At 38.7% G+C, this 17,350-nt stretch overlaps 1 protein-coding gene across 1 annotated transcript in view; it reads right to left on the bottom strand.

Moving 5' to 3' along the window:
- Positions 1-17,350, bottom strand: part of LOC143385900 (uncharacterized) — a 99,265-nt gene that overhangs the window by 49,975 nt on the left and 31,940 nt on the right. The window lies entirely within an intron of this gene.

Below are 17,350 nucleotides of genomic sequence, written 5' to 3'. Positions count from 1 at the left end.
GTGCATTTGACCACCTCATGAACACTGAGTTTTCATTCCCATTATCACAAATTCCAGAAGGCAAGGAAATATGGTAGCTAGAGAAAGTTGAGTACATTGTGACCATGTCTTATTCACCAGTAAGTAAAAAAAAAAAAAGGGAGCAAGATGAAACCCGGGGAGGCCACACCTTAATGTTCAACCAGAATTAGATTCAAATACAGAAAGAAGACAGCTTTGTCATTCAAGGTACTTCACTGTGTTAACCCACCTCTCCCGATGAGAATATGAAGGAAAAGGCAAAGTGGGGTGATCCACAGTCATTTTTCTTCCAGTTCTTTCAAACTCGTTAACAAACCAGCTGAAGAAATTGTTCACAGATATCAAGGTAGTAAAAACAATTGCACTGGTTCTGTGTAACATTCACTGCTTTGGTATTAATGAACACAACATGGATATGTAAGCTCTCCAATGTGACTTGCTCATAAGTTCGCATTTGGAATTGATATGGCATTCATAAAAATGAATGTTAGAAGTCTTGATAAAAATTTAAAATTCTGTAATAAGTACAATTAAAAGAAAGATAAAATTTACAATGACATGTGAAGAGATCACAGAAGAAATAGATTTCTGTGGCATGATGTCAATTGTAGAGGTTACCTGGTTTTATTTTTTTTTAATTTTCATTTATTTTTATTGGTTGCTCAAAACATTACAAAGCTCTTGACATATCATCTTTCATACATTTTATTCAAGTGGGTTATGAACTCCCATTTTTACCCAAAATACAGATTGCAGAATCACATCAGTTACACATCCACAAGGTCATCTGCTTTTATACAGAGAGTCAAAGTTTTCATTTTGCATTGGGCCTGACAAATTACACAAGTTTCCCTAAAAATACCAGTAAAAATTGTGTATATTTCCCTGGATAAAATGATGATTCTAGTATCTGGTAAGATAAATTAAAAAATGAACCTGGATATAGTAGGAGAAAAAAAAGGAAGAGTAAGAGGAGAGTCTCCCAAGATGTTCCACATGTGGATTCCTGACAAATGACATGAGAACTAAAGTAGAAGATCCTGAAAGAGTGAAAGCTGGAAAAATATGAGCAATAAAATAAAAACCATTATCATTAAATTATAAGTGAAAGAAACAAATGAATATATATTTACTGATAAAACATAATTGACTTCATTGATTATAAGTAATGGGAACAAATAATTATTTTATATAGAAGAGTTAATGCAGAAGAATAGCATCCCATCCTGCATGTGGAGCTTAGTATCCTTGTCTTTTATGGGTGGGCATATTTAGTGACTTGATTGCAAGAAATATTGAAGGAATAAGGAAAACATTACATTCCCAAAGGATGAAGCTGGAACAAACTACCTTGACAAAGGATGGAATGTAGCGCTTCAAATATTTCAGTGACCATCAGATAACCTCTTTATACTTTGAAAACAAGGCATATAAAATGCATACTATTCCTTCCAAAAATTATTTAATAAGATCTCTTTATAAGTGACTAACAATAACCATTTTCACAAGCAGGAAACAAAACAAAAGGATACTCTCTCCCTCAGTGTTGAGTGCCTACCTTTCAGTGATCAAATAGAATAATTAGTTTTAATTTGATTTTAATTAACAAATATTTATTGCACATGTTAATGGAATTGAACATAATATTTCCAAATGTAAGGTACACAGTGATCATAGCTAATTATCTATCTTCTAATTTCATCCCTTGCCCTGCCCCAGCACCCTTCCTACTCTCCAGAAATTACTATTTGGCTTCTATATTACTTCTGAAAAATCAACTCTAGGGTGTATGTGGCAAGCATCATAATAGAAAAAAAGATTTCTGCAGCCACAAACAAACATTTGCATAAATAAATTCTTCCCACATCTCAGAGGCCATTAATGTTAACACTTGGCTGAGTCTCCCTTTATCTGGTACACAATCAGAAACCAATCTCCAGCTATTGCCTTCACTATGCTGACCTTGATTTTTCCATAAATCTTCCATTTGGCTTCAGTTCCCACCACGTGAAGACAGGGACTCCACTGAGATCATCATAAACCACTATGGCACCAAATATCAAGGTCCCTCCTTTGTCACACTGTAGTTCACTTTTTAGTGTTTTTAGAACAAAAGGTTCTGCCTTTCTTTTAAAAATCATCTCTTCCAGAAATCCATGTCATTACATTTCTCTGGTTTTCTATCCCCTTAACTGGATGCTCTATCTGTCTCCTTCATATAATTTTCTTCACCCATGCTAAATATAGGAGTGTCCCCAGCTCAGAGAAATGCTCCCCGTACTCTATATCTTCACCCACATCCAGGGTCATGCTCAGCCTCATTGCAGTATTTTGCACATTCCCCTGCCTTCCAAATATTCATTTTCTTCCAAAATTTATTTTCTTCCTAGTCCTCTCCTCAGACATGTTCATGTGGAAATCAAGGAGAAATCACAAACATCAACACAAAAGTCTTCTTTGAGACTAGCCTCATGTGGTGTCTGCTCCAGACAGGATTGGTTATCAGCAACTACCCTAGAGTGCTCAAGTCAAAAATTCAGCAATTGTCCTTGATATTTTCACCATTACACTCACACCAATACATCCCCAAACCTTCTTATACTAAAGAAAATATTATAATCATATATGTGTGAAAGAGAGATACATATATTCAAAATTATTGCTTTATAAGTATATAATTATATGTACATTAAATGTTTATAAAATATATAATTATAAATAAATAAATAAGGTTAAGCCACTTTTATTCCTGTTACCAAGTCATGCCATCATGTCATATAATACATATTCTATTGATAATCCATATCAATGGGGACAAGTTCTGGTAAATAACCACAAATCCTCCTCATATTGAGGAACTTAAAAGCTGCTTTTGCCAAAAAGCACTAAATATATACTTAGGACTAGAGATGCCCAATGGACAACTACAAGTAAGAAAACACATGGCATCTCTGAGATATATTTATTCTATTTAATGGTTTATAATATCCACAGAATAGAAAAGAGAAAAAATGCCTGCAATATTAGTAATGACTCCTGAAACATCCCAGAAACAACAGGTGTAGAAAGTGGCCATGACTGAATTGAAACCCTTATCCCACTTCTGGATAAATTTTGAAAAAAAAAAAATACACACACACACATACACACACACACACTCACACACATACATACACTGCATAGTTAGTGTACTACTCCCTTTCATAGCTGGATGATTAATTTCATACATACAATTAATGAATATTCATATGAAAAAAATTAAAAAGCTGCTCATAAAACAAATACTGCAGGACTTTCTAAAATGTTTCTTAACCAAGCCAGCCAATAAGTAGGCAGATACTTTGGTGGATGCAAAGTAGAGTTCTGGCACTGTCTTGTGTCTAATTAGGAGTTAGCACTTCTAACAATGGGAAAGTACCCACATTAAGCAGAACAGTAAGTACAAGTAGGGATGAGACAGGAATTCTTGAAACCTCAGAGAGGGTCGGGGAGATGCAACTGTAGGATCCAGCAAGGGAGGAATCATTATGGAGGCCTTTATCTCACAGGTAGACAAGGATTGGGGTAGCTAGGTAACATGGTGAGGGGTGTGTTTTAGAATAATTGAGAAAGTAAAGCATTGCCATGGATGGTAACATTAGATCAGATGCCTAAAGGGTGTCGTACTTCATGTCCCTTTAGTGCCTGAATTCTTGCATCAGACCAGGGTAATAGTAGCTCCCACAAGAATGAGAGCAGAGATTCCTTGCTGTTTTGTACATTTCTGTGTCATCTTTGCCTAAAACAGAGCCTGGTACTATAGTTTTATTTTAAAATGCAAGGGGTTATGTTTCCATATATAAAACTAAATGAAAGTTGTGGTTTTTTTTATAGATGTAGAGTGTTCCCCTATTACACATAGGCATTTTGTTCAAGCCTCACCATCACATAACAATAAAATAAATGTATTGTGTCCACCTACAACTTAGAAATTAATGTTTAAAAGAAAAAAAAAAACCTAAATGATAATACTTTCAAAATAGATCTCCTGCCCCATCCATGCCAAACTGCCTTTCAGAGAATCATGAAGGTGGACCACCCTGAGAGGCAGGCATCACATTGTGTTCTACTTTACAGATTTAGGGAGTTCCCCAAAGTTGCCCCAGAAAAGGTTTAAGGCCACCTCCCCCATCTATGTTTTTTTCACTGCCTAGGTGCTAGAAAACACTTTCTGTGCCTGAGTGAGTGAGTGAAGTGGGCTGTGCTATCAAAACTAGGCTCCAGCAAGTTATGGCTGCATCACAGTCTTACCCTCTCTGGACCTCCAGGTCTCAGTATGTACACAGCAGGCATTAAGAGAAGTCTCTGTGAACATACCAGTAAAATTTTTGTTCTCTGCCGCAGTCTGGCTGGGCAGAATTCAGGAACCACTTGTCAAAAGAAACTAACTTTATTTTTAGAACCACGCAAGGTAAAAAAAACAGCTCCTCAGGAAAAATCCCTCAGAGCCCAACTGCCACCACCAGCTTCCCACAAGCCACACACCCCAACCCAGCCTCTTCCTCCCACAATCCTCCTGCTCTTGAGGCCGATTGGCAGGGTCGCATGGGCGGAGCCAAAAAAGTCCCCCAATGAGCAGCTCCGTGGTCTGAAAGGGCAGGGAAACAGCCCAATGAGCATCACCACAGAGGAGCCAATCAGCTAGATGTTGCTGGGGCCGCTGTGAGCCAATCATCAGCTGGCAGTCTGAAAGTTTGCTGGGGCCCCTTCAGCTCCTCAGCTGGCAGTCTGAAAGTTTGCTGTGGCCCCTTCAGCTGTGGCTCTCAACATCTCCCCCTCTCTGTTTAAACAACAAGCATGAAGCTTAGGGACCGTGCCTGCCTTAGGTTGTCCAATAGTACAATGGTTCTTACCCGTTATCGGATGAGCTGACCTCAAAGTGTCAGCCTCCTGTCTTAGGTTGGTACCATAGTAATTGGATCTTACCCGTCACTGACTACCAGTCCAGTATACAGCCACACCTGTGAAGAGGTCTTCGTACCAGCGGGGGGATGAGGTTCCTTGCCTCACCTCTGTTGGCCCCCAAATTTAGCTGAACGATCATGACAAACAGAAGGGAGGAAGATACACCAAGCCAGCTGACGGCTCCTTTTGGAAAAATTGTACCACCGATGACACCATCAGCATAAATACCCCAACACTACCAGAAGTCGCTGCACCAACAGATAGTTCCCAATGCATACAAGTGAGTTCACAATGCATAAAAGTGATACATAGTCCAGGCAAGTTCTGCAAGCAGTTCAGTGATGGCTATTGCAGAAGCTGTAGATTGGTTTTATCTTTGTCTTCATGCACTGGGATGAAGATAGAAATTCTGGCAATAATTGCTAAAGAAAAATTATATAACATTATATAACATTCCAGAAGACACTAAAAGAAAACAATTTTCTTAACAATTTACATTGTCTTCACTGAAGATAGGAATTCTGGCAATAATGGCTAAAGAAAAAATTATGTAACATTCCAGAAGGCACTAAAAGAAAACAATTTTCTTAACAATTTACATTATCTTTAAGAGAATTATTAAATATAATGAAAAGGAAAGGTGAAAGTTAAAAGAAAACAATTTTCTTAACAATTTACATTATGTTTAAGAGAATTATTAAATATAATGAAAAGGAAAGGTGAAAGTAAACAAACAGATCTGTTAACCTCCTTTTTTGTTCACATTTTAAAACAATCTTCAACAGCTGTTTACCCAATTTAAATTAAACCATTTAAATCACGTGAATAAAAAAAAATTATTTGGATCCATTTTTTCATGAGCGCTTATCATATATGACATATGGACATACGTACATTCAAACACAAAACACAAGTGTGCAAATATAATACATACGAGACATATAGTAAAGGCCTTATAACTTTTTACAGGTGAAATCTCCATTGCAATGTTTAAAAACTCTATAGTCAAAAAATAGAATTGATCAACAAAACATTAACCTAGGTCTGTATGAGCTCAAAAAAACAAAATATGGGAAAGGGCAATAATAAAATAGATATTGAAAAAAGCATTCTGGTTCTGTCGCAGATGTAAGAATAACCAAACTGGAGTTCTGGATATCACATCTTCTTTTTGGTCTGTAGAAATCGCTTTAGTTAATCTGTCTGGAATCCAAATCAGATGCTGTTCTCCCTGTGGAAACACATAAACAGACCCCCGATTGCAGGCAATCAATGGGTCAGGACCTTAGTTAATCTCTCTGGAATCCAAATCGACTGCTGTTCTCCCTGTGGAAACACACAAACAGAACCCCGACTCCAGACAATTACTGGGTCAGGACTTTTCCATTTTCCTGTTAGAATATCCTTCCAAAGTACCTTGGGTTTATGTACATTTTTTGGACACATATGCCTTTCCGCAGCACTAAGCCCTGATGAGTCCAAATTTAAAAAGTTTAGAGTAAAAAGGGTTATTTTAAGTTTATCTTTGGACAATATATACCCCTTCCCAATTCCTTCTTTTCCTTTAATAAGTACGTTTTAATAGTTTGATGAGCTCTTTCAACTATGCCTTGTCCCTGTGGATTGTATGGGATTCCTGTTATATGAGTAATGCCAAATGATGAGCAAAATTGTTTAAAAGAGGTAGAAGTATAACCAGGGGCATTATCTGTTTTTAACTGTTTTGGAACGCCCACAGTGGCAAAATTTTGTAAGCAATGAGCTATAACATCTTTAGTTTTTACTCCAGCATGAAGGGAGCCCATCGAAAATCCAGAAGAAGTATCAACTGTGACATGCAAATATTTTAATTTTCAAAATTCTGGCAAGTGTGTGACGTCCATCTACCAAATATGGTTAGGTATCAATCCTTTAGGATTGACTCCAAGATTAACTTGTGGTAAAAAGGTCACACAATTTTGACATTGTTTTATTATTTGTCTAGCTTGTTCCTTAGTTATTTTAAAACGCTTTTGTGAAGTATTAGCATTGACATGGAACTTTTTATGGAAATTTGTAGCTTCTTCTAGTGTAGAGAAAATATGTATGTCATGTGTAGTTTTGTCTGCAAAATCATTGCCCAAACTAAGGGCTCCAGGCAATCCTGTATGTGCCCTGATATGTCCTATAAAGAATGGATCTTTTCTGTCCCAGATTAGACTTTGTATAGTGGAAAGCAAAGAGAAAACAGTAGAGGAAGGGGAAATCCTACCAGCATCTTCAAGGGATACTATATCACTAACTATATACTGACTATTGGAAAATAAATTAAATACAGAATCTTTAAACATCACAAAAGCCTGTAATACTGCATTAAGCTCTACCTTTTGAGCTGATTGTTTGGGTACTAAAAATGTAAATGTTTGATCAGGTGTAACTATTGCTGCTGTACCATTATTTTATCCATCAGTGAATATATTTGGAGCATTCCCAATAGGTGTTTTTCTTATCATTTTTGGAAAAATTATAGGATGCAATGACCAAAAAGACAATAAAGGATTAGATGGTAACTGGTTATCAAATGAAACATTAGATTTGCACATGATTATTGCCTAAGTATTTAACTCATTAGCTAACTCATCAATTTGATTCATAGTATATGGAGTAATAATTTTATTGAGAGAAATTCCAAACACTCCCTTTTCTGCTTTTATTCCTTTGAGTATTAATTGTCCTACAGCCTCAGAATACCTAGTAAGAATAGTGTTAGGAGATTAAGATAAATGTATCCATAATAATGGACCTTCTTGCCAAAATACTCCTGTAGGAATATTTTTTATTGGTAGTACAATAAATAATAAAGGGAAACTTATATCAATTCTATCCAAATGCATATTTTCCATATATGTTTCAATGATTTTTAATGCCTTTCTTGCTTCAGGCGTTAACATTCGGGGTGAATTTGGATCTGATGGACCTTTTAGGATATCAAATAAAGGTCCCAACTCTCCTGTTGGTATACCTAGATAAGGCCTTATCCAATTTATGTCTCCTAATAACTTTTGAAAGTCATTAAGTGATTTGAGTTGATCTACTCGTATTTGAATTTTTGGTGGATGGACCATGGTTGAGGATAATAGAACTCCTAAATAATTAATTGGAAAATTTAATTGTACTTAATCTATTGCTATCTCTAGATTATAATTTTTTAATAAGTTTGTAAGTGTGGCATAACATTCTAGCAATGTGTTTTTAGCTTTGTGTGCTAATAATACATCATCCATATAGTGAAATATTTGTAGTTCAGGATTTTGATTTCTAAGTGGCTGGATTGCTTTGTTAATATAAATTTGACACATAGTTGGGCTGTTAGCAATCCCTTGAGGGAGTACTTTCCATTCAAATCTCTGATCAGGACCTTCATGATTCACTGCAGGGATAGTAAATGCAAAACGTGGACTATCCTCAGGATGAATTGGAATTGAGAAAAAAATCTTTAATATCTATAACTAAAACATACCAAGTTTTTGGCAAAGCAGACAATTGAGGAATCCCAGATTGAGCAGGTCCCATAATAACCATCTCATTATTAATGACTCTTAAATCTTGCAATAATCTCCATTTACCAGATTTCTTTTTGATGACAAAAATGGGAGTATTATGGGGAGATACAGAAGGTTGTATATGTCCTTTCGCTAAGTGGTGTTTGACCAGATCATGGGCTGCTTGTATCTTTTCTTTAGTCAGGGGCCACTGAGGAACCCATACTGGTCTTTCTGAATTCCAAGTAATTTATATTGTCTCAGTGGCCCTTTCTGAAAATCCAACCCATGTCTGTCTGTTCCTTGATCTATTTGTATTGGTGCTGCTATAACTTGTTCTTGTTTTACTAATCTTTTTCCTTTCCTAAAACCTTGTCTAGTCATAATAGTGGGTGCATTTTGGTTGATGTTATTTGTTAATATCAAACCTAATTGATCTAGGACATCTCGTCCCCATAAATTTATAGGAAGATGATCCAATACATATGGCTGTATAGTTCCTTCACATCCTTCAGGATCCTTCCAATCTAATACCATTGCACTTCTATGGGGATTAGTCACCACTCCTAGGCCTCGAAGCGTTTGAGTGGCTTGTTGTAATGGCCAATGTTTTGGCCATTCTTGATGAGAGATGATGCTAAGGTCTGCACCTGTAGCCAGTAGCCCATTGAATTCATGTCCTTGAATATTTAGTTTTAGCATGGGGCGAGAATCTAAATTTAAAGTTAGCATAGCCCAATCTACACCTCTGGAGCCTAATGCCTTGGAACCTCTTTCTACAGCACGACTGAAAAATTTTTCATGTAGGCTTGGTATTATTAGTAACTGTGCTATTTATTCTATCTCCTGGTGAAATTACAGATATACCGTTTGGAGAACTGGCTATAATTTTTATTTCACCTTCATAATCATGATCAATTACCCTAGGACTTATCATAAGTCCTTTTAGAGTAGAAGAGCTGCGTCCCAATAATAAGCCTACTGTTCCTTTGGGAAGAGGTCCTTTTACCTCTGTGGGAATGATTTGAACTCCCATCTCTGGAGTTAGTACTGCTCTGGCGGAGGCCCAGATGTCCAACCCTGTGCTCCCTCTGGTTTGTCTGATGAGGTATCTGATGGACAATGTGTCCTGGGCACTACCCTGATGGGGTTGCTGGGTTTTTCCAGTGCACCGTATATTTGTGGTTTTGGGCCCCGGAGCATTGGGCCCCCTTGTCCATTTTTTGGCAGTGGAGCCCGATGCCTTTCTCCACGATATCGTGGATAAACACTTGGTCCTTGTTCGTTTTTTGATAATGGAGTACGCTCTATGGTGGTTTGAGAATGGCATTCATTAGCCCAATGTCTCCCTCTACGGCATCATGGGCAAATACCCAGTATTCTAGTCCTTTGATACCTAGTTTTGTTAAACCCTCCTCCTATGGGGCAATTCCTTTCAAAATGTCCTGTTTGTTCACAATTGTAGCATGTTCTTGACTTGGCATCTAAAGCCTGTTTTACTGCAGCTGCCACAATTTGCCCTAGTTCATTAATGTCTCTGGCATCTAAAGCCTGTTTTACTGCACTTGCCATGACTTGCTCTTGTTCATTAATGTCTCTACATAATTTAATATATGTGTTTAAATCTTCATGTTTCCATGGTCTAATGATATCTCTGCACCAACGATTCGCTGGGTCATAAGCCAGTTGTTTTATTAATGGCATTGCTTGTTCTATATTCCCCAAAACTCTGGTAGCTGTTTGAATAAGCCAATCTACAAATTCAGCGTAAGATTCATTAGCTCCTTGTATTATCTTAGATAATTGACCTTGTAAACCTCTATGTCCTTGTAAAGTCTTCCATGCCTTAACTGCATCTACAGCAATTTGTGAATATGTACCAGGATCATATGCAATTTGTTGGTGCTGATCTTCATAAGGTCCCTTTCCTAACAACATATCTAGATTTCTCTGAGGATAACCAGCTGCTGCATTTCGCCTAGCCGTCTCCTTGCAAAATTCCTCATTGGCAACCTTCCATAACAGGTATTGTCCTCCATTTAGCACAGCTTTACACATATTAGCCCAATCTGCTGGCGTCATGTTCAAGTTGGTAATGGATTCGACCAAGCTTACAGTGAAGGGTGCTTGGGGACCATAGGTTGTTACAGCCTCTTTTAGCTGCTTCACTGTTTTGAAATTTAAAGTATGGTAAATTCGCCACCCTGCTACCTCAAATACAGGGCATGTTAATACTTGAGATCCTGTCTCAGGATCTGAACTATCAACTGCGGGGGTTGGGGGCCTCCCAGAATATGGAGGTGGCCTTGTCAGTTGTACACTTATGTCCTCTGGTGATAGCTCCTGTAGAGGTGGTGCTGTTGGTTGGACACTTAAGCCCTCTGGTGATAGAAAGGTGTTAGTAGCAGTCTCCTGTTGTAACTTTTTCCCTAATGGCTTTTTCTGCTCTAAACTTCCTTCCTCTGTCTGACTAGCTCAAAAGACCTTCTCTTTTACTTGAATATTTTCCTCTTTCTGACAAACTTGAGAGACCTTCTCTTTTACTTGAATCTTTATGTCTTCTCCTTCCTCTACCTTTGTCTGAATTGAAGGCTTTGGACTAAGCAAACCAGATACGAACGTCCACAATGGCAATGTGCCAACTGGCAGAGTCCCTTGGCTTTTCTTTTCTATTCTTTTTAAATCTTTACCATGATGGTTCCATTGTCATATACTTAACAACTCCTCCTTAAAAAGCCATGGGCTACATTTTTGTATTGTATCAACGTATGCCCTGACTACTCTTGATTTTACTGGAATGCCTCCTTCCTCTAAAAATTTACTTAACACTCTTTTGGTTTGTTTTTTACTAATTTCTGATCCCATATTTCTACTATAATACAACCCAACAAGATAATGCCTAACAAAACTGAAACAGAGTGAAACAAAATTGGAACAACACAAAATCATTATAATAGCCTCCTGAAATGTCCATCTGTCCTTTCTCCCTATCTGTTCCTCAGATGTGAGCGGTTTTTCTTCCATCTTACACACCTCCAGGGACAGGCAACTTAAAACAAAAGTGAAGCAAAACAAAAGAAGAATCTTAAAATGGCTACCCATCCTCCCGCCCTGCCCTCAGGGGCGAGCAGTTTACTTACCCTCAGTCACTCCCCGTGCGAGCCACCAAATGCCGCAGTCTGGCTGGGCAGAATTCAGGAGCCACTTGTCAAAAGAAACTAACTTCATTTTTAGAACCACGCAAGATAAACAAAACAGCTCCTCAGGAAAAAACCCTTAGAGCCCAACTGCCACCACCAGCTTCCCACAAGCCACACACCCCAACCCAGCCTCTTCCTCCCGCAATCCTCCTGCTCTTGAGGCCGATTGGCTGGGTCGTATGGGTGGAGCCAAAACAGTTCCCCAATGAGCAGCTCCGTGGTCTGAAAGGGCAGGGAAACAGCACAATGAGCATCACCGCAGAGGAGCCAATCAGCTAGATGTTGCTGGGACCGCTGTGAGCCAATCATCAGCTGGCAGTCTGAAAGTTTGCTGGGGCCCCTTCAGCACATCAGCTGGCAGTCTTAAAGTTTGTTGGGGCCCCTTCGGCTGTGGCTCTCAACAGTTCCCCCCAAAGCAAAGTGTCTCAGATGATATCCCCAGGACCTCTTCCAGAAACCCCATGGAACCAAATCAACCTGAAATATAAAAAGTGCACAGCATCCCATGAGAGGTAGGAACCAAGAAAGGCTTTGCTGTGGCATCTTCATCCTCCCACCATTGCCTCAGTGTGTAAGAGGGAAAACTGAGACCCCACAATGGAACAGACCCTGAGGTCACATTTCTATCTCAGAGTCCAAAGATCCTGCTTCTTCACTGGGTCTACAGTGTCTCCTGAAACAATTTCCAGATGCCTCGCCTGACTCCATTTGCCTCCTGTGGACACACCCACCATGCCTTCTGCTCCTGCACCACTTTGCCTCCTGGTCCCTAGGCTGTGCTCACTTAAGGAGTGCTGGATGGGGTGTTGCCTCCAACACACTTCCTCTGTCTCCTCCCCACCCACTGTTGGGTGGGCTCCACTCACTCAGCCTGACTCTGCCTCACCAGCTCTGCCCAACATTCAAGCCCCACTAGGTCTTCTCCACTTTATTTAAATGGGCTCCACCCAACATCTTGCCTCTTACATGCTCTCATGCAGAGCCATGTCCATTCTATCCACTTGATCCTCTGCATTCTGTCCATGTGGCTCAACCTCCACTGATATATTTAACACTCATGGATTGCAGGTTTTTCCCTTCAGCTCAGGAATATTTGCAGTCTGGTTTGGCCCAATTCCACCAACATCCACTAACATAAAAAATGTCTCTGCTCTTTTCCATTAGCCATGCTTTTCCATCAAGTTCACTCCTACGACAGCCTCCCTGTGTCACCTGGCCTCTCTACTGTTCTTGAAAACTCTATCTGAAATGAAAAAACGGTATCTTGCAGAGATGCCCATGGTTGTCACATCACTGAGTCTAGAGAGAATTACCTTTGGGCTCTTGTCACCTTTGAACCCCACATCTTTAATGTTTGACCTTGAACAACTCTGCTAACCTAAGTCAGAGTATCTCCATTTACAAAATTCAGCTGATGATAATACTTTATTTGCATAAACGTGAGCACGTTTTCAACACTATTTGTGTATTATGGATGCAGAAGAAGCACTGGCAATCAACTAGCAAGGTCCATGCCCTATATGTGAACGAGCCCAGCCAGAATTTAAAAAGCAGGTTTACAAAGGATATGGCCTTCTGCTTTTCTTTAGCTCTGTGGCCTTAAGCACCTTCTCTTACCCTTTCAGCAAAGGATGGGCACAGCTACTTGGCAAACAAGAGTCATCTGTGATCTCTTCTCCAGCCAGCCTGGGTCATCTCTGAATGAGGGAGCATAAGTGTCTGATCATGGCCATCTTTCTCAAGGTTGAGTCTCAGAAGAAAAGCCTCTTTATAATGACTTATGTATAACTATTGTTTATTCTGACAGCCTGACTCAATTCTGTAGAGATAGGGCAGCAGTTGGGGACTTGGGTTTCAAGCTGCAGAAACTGAACTGTGTGCTTTTAATAAAAAAAAAAAAGGTCTAGATGACACTGGGGAGATCAAGGGAACCTGATGGCAAAATTCAATAAAACCAGGAGCTGGGTTTTGCCAGATGATCTCAGTGCCCAAAACCCTTTTATAGTCTTTCCTGCACCCCACTACTATATGAGCACACTGGAAGCCTTTCTGCTGTTGCTTTGGTGCTGCTCAGATTCTTAGTCTTCAGAGAAGAGGTCTGGTTAGCTGGGTATAGGTATTGGCTGAGAATATGAATTCTTCACATTAAAGTAGGTATTGAAACATAAGTTGAAGTATGCTAAAGAACAAATTGAAGGACTTTATAGGTAAAAACACCATTTGTGACCTCACAATGAAATTTGTGTCTTCTCAGAATCACACAACCACACCATGCTAGGTGCTTTTCTCATCATGTCACTCAATGTCCACAAACCTTTCAAAAATAGACCCATATATTGGGAAACTGTTTGCATTGTTCTACAACAATGCTAAAGGCTCCTATAAAGAATTCAAAATATACAGTAGAATACTGGAAAAATTGTAGGTTTCTCTGGAGGCAGTGTTCATCTTCAGTCCTTGGACCCTGGCTTCTTCCTTCAATGTTCATTTAGATTCAAGTCTTTATGGAGAAGACCCACTTCAAAAATGGGAACAGTAAGGCTTGCTTAAAATCACTTTCCCAGGGGTCCATCTGTGGAGGAATTGATATTGGGATTAGTGTTAGACTGTTGTGTAACAGTTCTCAGGAGAGACATGAGAGCCCTGAAATTTTGGACTTGAGTGTTGGCATCAAAAGAAAAGATACTCACTCTCTTAGAACATTCTGTGCCATGTTACAGATCCTGGAGATGACTCAGGCCTAACTCTGCCCCAAGGGCTCAGATTAGGTAAAGTCAAGGTTTTGTGTTGTAATTTCTTTCCATCCCCAGAGACCTGAATAATAATTGGTGAAAAAGATGGCTGGTTCTTTTGGTGTACATTATTCCTGAACCTGAGGACAATAAACAGAAAGTAAAAAAAAAAAAAAAAAAAAAAAGAAAAAAAAAACGAAAAGAGAAAAATCAATGTATCTCTCTTTTCACTACCAGAAAGATATACCCATAAAATACTGAAAAAAAAAGGTTTCCTTTTACTTGAAAATCAAAAAAGCCCCATGGTTGGTATTCTGGGCTGCTATGGCTATCCAGCTATGCCATCATTCCCCAGAACACTTTCTGTTTTTTTTTTATTTATTCTGCAATCTATTCAATACAGCAATCAGGGGAAAGGGAAGAAGGTAAAAACAAAGATCTAGAGACCCAGGTGCTTCCACTGATATCTCATTGGCAAGCACAGAATCATAGATATCCCTACCTGCAAAGAATATTGGGAAATACAGTTTGTTTTTTTTTTTTTTTTACTTTTAGTTTGGGTTTGGTTCTGTTTTTGGTTAGGGGACTAAACCTAGGATTGCTTAAGCACTGAAGAACCATCCCCAAACATTTTTATAGTTTAGAGACAGTGTCTCTGTAAGATTTTTAGGGACTTGCTACATTGCTGAATCTGTCCTTAGACTTGTGAGCCTCCTGCCTCAGCCTCTATAGTCACTGGGATTATAGGCATGTGCCACCAGACCTGCGTGGTTTTCTTTTTTGTTTTTAAATGCTGGAGTTGGATCCTGGGAGGCCATCCTTACACGTGATTTGAGTTACCTCCCTGCCTGGGTAAGAGGTGCTTAAACACAGCCTGTATTAAAAAGCCTTTCCCACCCTGTCCCAGGTCCAAGGGCTTGTCTGTGCTGATCCGAGCCTGGCCACTGACCTGAAGACCCAATTGCTGGCCCTGAACTTGGGATGTTGCCCCCCTTATCCTTCATTGGGTGGGATTTTTCCCTTGAATTTTTCGTTCCCCAATAAAACTCATTCCCTGGCATGCTCTCTCTCTCTCTCTCTCTCTCTCTCTCTCTCTCTCTCTCTCTCTCTCGCTAGTCTCTTCTGTAAACCTCGCTACCACATTAGGTGGCTGAAGGTAGGAACTAAGAGAAGCCGTCTTGGAGCTGTTCTAAAGGTAATGAGAGTCTCCTTAATTTAAAACTCACTAGCAATTTCTTATGCACTGAATCTTCTTTCATGAAGCTCACACTAGTCGCATGGCAGAAGAGCCCAGAGCCAGTCACATGGGAAACACTCGTTTTACTACTGAACTGTACTTTCAAACCTAAACCTGTCATTTTGAATTATTAGAAACCCATTTTATAAAATATAAGGTCCCTGTGAAATGAATTAGTGATACCTGGAACTGGTCCTTAACAACCAGTTGTGCTCAGGTGGCTTAGTGCAGGCTCAGTGCATAGTCACACGGTGGCATGAAAGAATGGGCATCAAGTGAGGAATGGGTCCTCATGGGGTGTTAAAGGAGAAATGCTGGATTGGTGGCCAGGCTGAGATATTGTTCTTTCATGTGTGTTAGGGTGGATATCCCAGATAGAGAGGGGGTACAGGGTGAGTGCATTTGGGTGGTTACCCACTGAGATACATCACCAGTTTTTAAAATATTTTTTTATTTGTTGATAGATCTTTATTTTGTTTATTTCTATGTGATTCTGAGAATCAAACACCGTGCCTTAACCATGTCCTGCAATTCAATTGTGCTACCAATGAACCACAGCCCCAGCCTCAACCCTAGCACCTTTTTTTATTTATTTGATTTGGCCCTTCTGGGATTGAACTCTTGGATACCCCCTCACTGAGCAATATCACCGGCCTCATTTTGTATTTTATTTAGATTCTCACTAATTTTCTTAGTTCATCACCATTGTTGAGACTGACTATGAACTCTTGATCCTTCTGCCTAGCCTCTTGAGCTACTGGGAACACAGGTGTGTGCCACTGTGTGTGGGTCCCTTTTTCTTTCTTGTTTTTATTTTAATTATTTTGATAAAGGGTTAAATTGTTTCTCAGGAACTCACTAAATTAATGAGGCTGGCTTTGAACTCTCAATTACTCCTGCCTCAGCCTCCACATCCACTGGAATAAAAGGCCTGTGCCACTGAGCCAACTCTAATAAATATTTTAAAGTTATTTATTCCATGGTAACATGTATCTATTTAAATTTACAATCAAAAACCATACATATAATATATTCACTTTTTATAAATAAATTTTTAAGAATTAGCATATGCCATTTTTATAAAAATAGTTGTCACAAAAATTACTCTCATTAACCAAATGTGACCAATAAAATCTTGAAAACATGAATATTTGATTAATATATTTTTATTCTTTTTACAGATTTATTATTATAGACAAGTTCAAAAAACTGAATGCATGAATGCAAAAAATTATGCCAATTTCCCAAATTATTGAGGATAATATTTTTTTCCTAGTAATGACACTTATTTTCCCACAAATACTGCATGTGGCATTTATATGTTGAAGCTAAAAAGTTGATTAAAAAGAAACTGAAACAGAAATGCTTCCCAGATTTATGATAAGAATTAGAAAGAGATTGATTGTGTGTAAGGAGTGCCAAAATCAGTTAAGACCAGAAAGTAACTCAGGTTTTATAGCACAATAAGGTGATTACGTTCTATAATAACTTTTTAAACAAATCAAAATAGCCAGAAATTTGCAGGTTTCAAACAAAGAATAATAATATTAATTAGACAAAAAATACCCTGATCTTATAATTACACACTATATACACATGTTGAGTTACAATAATGGGTCTCATATCCAAGTACAAACAGTAGATTCCAGTTAAAAATTAAAATAAACAGAAATCAACTCTTTGATGTTTTAACCA

This window comes from Callospermophilus lateralis, unplaced genomic scaffold (assembly GCF_048772815.1).
Source record: "Callospermophilus lateralis isolate mCalLat2 unplaced genomic scaffold, mCalLat2.hap1 Scaffold_2745, whole genome shotgun sequence".
In the NCBI taxonomy this organism is placed as follows: domain Eukaryota; kingdom Metazoa; phylum Chordata; class Mammalia; order Rodentia; family Sciuridae; genus Callospermophilus; species Callospermophilus lateralis.
Note: the sequence above shows the minus strand (reverse complement) of the source record. Positions and strands in the feature narration are given on the sequence as shown.